Consider the following 4,517-nt stretch of genomic DNA (forward strand, 5'->3'; position numbering starts at 1 on the left):
CTCAGTCAGTGTTGGGACAAGGGTTATTTTCTGAGGATCCCTTTCCCCGCTCCTCGGGGGCAGGGTTGGGGGTTTCCTCGGTCTGTGCTTCGCCGTTTTGCCGGGGTTGTGGGGATGAAGTGGGGGAAAGGTGAAGACATGCGGTGGTTTCCCGGGCTGTGATTGCACCCTGTCACCTGGACCCCGTCAGCTCCCTACCGATAGTCCGAGAAACACCTGGACTGGCTGCCTTTGTTCTGGGAGTTTCCAGGCCGTGCCTCAAACCAAGGGACACCCTAAAAACAACCTTATGCATTAAAATGAAATCGAAAAAAAAAAAACCCAACAATTTCTGTGAGTGTCTTTCCAGCCATTCCCAAACAAAACTCTGGATCTAATCTGATGCTCTGATTCTGTATACTGATATGCATATTTAACTTAATTACTGCTGTCTTTAGCTTATCTTTTTCATTCCAAATTTATCGCTTGTCATTGTACCCCGTAAGCTGATGTCCCTGTCAGGGTTTATTGAAGCGGCAGTTCAGAGCTGGCACTGAGCTCAGCACTTGGGCTTGCAGCTTTCAAACTGTGCGAGAGGGCTGCGAGATTACAGGATCCCAAGCGTTGGCTCGCAGTTTTGATTCATCTGAAATTAAACAGTGATTGGACCGATAATTTCAGAGTGTGCTCAGATGCTGTATCTTACTGCGTTGTACCTGCTTTGATATTTATTGTATGTGCTTCCTGGCTGAGGAGTTGAATCAGACATTCTTCTCAGGGCTGTTGCCAAGCTGGTTTCTTCTTTCATCCGTGCAGTTTCCAGCTTCTTGTTTACACTTTTTTTGGCTTACTATTGTGATTTATTAGAATATTATCTTCTATTGAATTCTCCCAAAAAAAACCTGTTTCATACCATGGAGGTCTTCTAGTGGTTTCCAGTCCACTCCTGTCATCAGAAAGGTGATTACATTATTTTTGCATTGCTTAGTTGTTCCTGACAAAGTAATTGAGAAGTGAGAGGTTGCTAGGTTGTAGCTGAAGTTAATTAATACATCTGCTTGCTAGGACTTGTAACACTCGTGGGACTGTGGAAGGCGAGAGTGGGGAGAAACGTCGTATGGAAAGACAATCAGCGGAATAAAACAATGTGCAGGTATGATCAAATGAGAAATACAGGAGGAAAAAGGGAGCAGGTGGCCCAGCCTAGTAGGAACTCTACCTATACTCCTAAGAAGCCCTGTTAAGAGTCTGTTTTATATGTGAAGCTGCAGGTTTTTTAACCTCTCTTTCTCTCCTTCTGCCCTTCCACTAACATCTGTTCTTTGTGGGAACTGGTTGCCTTTACCTTCAGGGGTGGTCAATTCCTACATATCTAATTACTCTCTGAAAAATCTATTTCATACATTTCAGACCCAGAGAAGGATTTTGGGCCAAAAGCTTGTCAGCAGTTCCCAGCTATGCCTGTGTAGGCTTAACTACCCCTGCAGGCTTTCTCCTTGTAATTTTGCAATGATGAAAGCTATACAATATCCAGCCAATTTTTGTGAAGTCTTATAGGTACTGAAAGGTACCTGTTATTTATAGATACTCTTTCTGCTATTTCCATATGGAAAGAAACAGTGTAAGACATCAATACACCAGTAGAGCTGTGTCATTGCTGGGGGCTATTTGCTGCTGCTTCTTCCAAAGTTGGCATTTCCTCTGCCCCCTGTCACCACCCTGGGGATCCTAGCTTCTCTTGCCATGCCGGTCACTCATCTCATCGTCACAAATGGCTCCTCCAGAGCCTGTGTCTCATGCCACCTCTGGAGGAGCTGCTCCATCTACCCTCCCAATCTTGACCAGGTCTGGAGTTCAGCTAAATGTTGTGTTTGTTATCTAGCCACCTGGATAAATAAATAAACCTATGGCAGAGCAAGCTCAAGGCTGTTTACAGGGATCAAACAGCAAGTAGTTGCCTGGCTGGTTTAAGCTAACCTAACTTAGTGGTTAGTGGTGCCTTCCTGTTTGGCTGCGTGTTGCCACTTCCAACTGGTTTTGGGAGCTGATCCATCTGGAAAGTAAGTTTTTAAAATTTTTTTACAAGGTTAATTATAAGATTGGACAGGTCCTGCATCCTGTAGAACACGTGGCTGTACAAATGCAAGCACTGTTACTGAATCCAAAGGATCTGAGTTCCATCTGCCTCTCATCACTCCCATATGCATTCTTTCATATGTTCTGCTATTCGTTATAGTTTCCTATCGTGTGTTAATTGTTTCATTACTTTGTGCTAAGCATACAGTCACATGCTAGTCATTAGCACTCCCTTATGTTAAACTCAGGATGTGTATATCTTTAAATGCCGTATCTCCTGGTCTGTCAATCTTCCTTTATGCAATACCACACATATGTTGGAGACCTTCATTGATGCCTTTATGGACTTTAAACTTCCTGCTCGTTATTCTTGTAATTCATCAGTTACTTTCTGGAGCTCCTCCTTATTGCAGTTGTGCAATGACTGTAATTAGAGCTGCTGATATGTAGATCTGTGCTTTAGCCTGGGGTACTACAATGTGTTTGAGAGGGGAAGGAAAGAATTTTCAATCATCCTGTGACACATTTGAAACATCCAGCATAGATAGTACTGTCAGTATAAACCCATGTTCAGATGAAGTTATGTTAGACCATGGAAGTTTTACATGAGTTAAAATCCTCTGTCTCAGAAAATGTGACTCTGGAAAAGCAAATGTAGCTGGGAGGAGGCCAAGTGAGTTCCTGAAGTCTTGCTGGTGAGGAAGTTAACTGGTCAGAAGAAATGAATGGGAAAAGATGGAAAGAAGGGTGTATCACTCTTGCAATCCCAACCTGCAGAATTTCAGAATAAAGAATTTAAGGAATCTAGAGGTGCATTGAATTTTCAGGTTTTATAGGAAGAAGACAGACTATTTATGGTGTTACTACTTACACATAGTATGTCCCAAATTTGCTAGAAACAGGTTGAATTGAACACACTTGGGTGCAAAAAAAAAAAAAAAAGTTACTGATTTCTCCAGAGTTATTTCTACTTTACATCTGAGGTGAATGAGTACAGAATTTGACCCTTTGTACCTGTAGTCCCCAACGTGACACAGTTTTAGTTTCTATCATAGTTGGTGAATGCCCAACATCAGCATGGTATAGAATGATCTATGGAATTCAGACCATCCTCATTTCACACACTGTTTATTGCAGGAACTACTGGCCTGGAGGAAAATAGCCGCACCCTCCTAGGCTTTTATCTTCCAGGCCCTGAATGAAGCAGCTGAAAGTCCTGTTGCATGTAGATAAGAAATGGCAAGTAAAGAGGCGGGGAGAAAGATCTTGGCTCTCCAAGGAAAAGCTAGTGCTTAAGCACAGTATGTTGTGGGTGTGATGGATGCACTCAACCCCTTAAGCAAATTAGCGGTAGTTCCGTACAGGCTTCAAAGGAGGTAAAGGACCCAGAAAGGAGCAGAGTGACACAGTGAGCATTGATGCCTATGAGCTTGGGACACCGATCATGCGACTGAGGACACAGGAAGAGCAGGTAGATTTTCCAAGACTCATTTATCAAGGAACAAAGAAGGTTATGGGTACAAGGAGCCTCATGCAGACCTTTCCCATTGCATGTAATTTGACTATAAGCCAACCACTTTATTCCATAAATATGACAGCCTAAGTAAGCCTTCTTTGAGGTCTCCCTGCTGGGCAGCATTGCTGCATGGCAGTGATCCCTCTTTGAGCTGGGACGCCTCTCAAGTTTACTCCTCGAGGCAGAGACACCTTTTACCAACAGCAGATCTTTGGTAAGCAACCAATATCACACATAACCTTGTAGTATGATAACTTTGATTTTGTCTTGGTGGTTTTGAATCGTTGTTCAAATGATTGTGCTGTACAGTAATAGAGTGAACCTTGCCATCTAAGTCTCACTTTTACAACATCATATTAAAACCTCTTTTGCTAATCCCTTTGGCAGTGGTTCTTTAAGTGATCTAAATCACCATTCACTACCCTGGGCTGGGAAGCAATCCCTGTAGGAAGGGAGACAAATAGTCTTGAGTAAAAGCTTGTGTAACACCTGGCCTGGGCTGTCCAGTGGCTGCTTCCTGTATAACGCCTGCTTGGGGGAAGCCACACACAGAATGATTTTTTTATTATTTTTTTTCTTTCCCCTTGGCACTGCTGGAACTCCCAATTTCCTGAGCACGGGACTCAGCCTGCAGCATAAAGCCTGTGAATGCAGCTTGGGCAGACACGAGCACCACTCGTGCACCAGTGTCTGCAAACCACTGCCTGACTGGGCTCTAGGTGACAGCTGTGTGGGTTTGACTGGGGTCTTGCACAGGTGTCAGCCCCTTGCTAGCCACATGCAGCTTTCTTGGTGTTTTCCAGGAGAAAGCTCCCAGGCTCAGTGCCTGTGCCAGCCCTTCTGCGGCTGTAGCTGCTTCTGGCTATAGCCCGCCCCTATAGTGTCCTTATTGGATTCCTGGCCAAGGGGGTGTTGCTGCGATGATAGCAGCAGGGCGAGCAGTGCT

The sequence above is a fragment of the Pterocles gutturalis genome, unplaced genomic scaffold, assembly GCF_000699245.1.
Source record: "Pterocles gutturalis isolate BGI_N339 unplaced genomic scaffold, ASM69924v1 scaffold12403, whole genome shotgun sequence".
NCBI lineage: Eukaryota > Metazoa > Chordata > Aves > Pterocliformes > Pteroclidae > Pterocles > Pterocles gutturalis.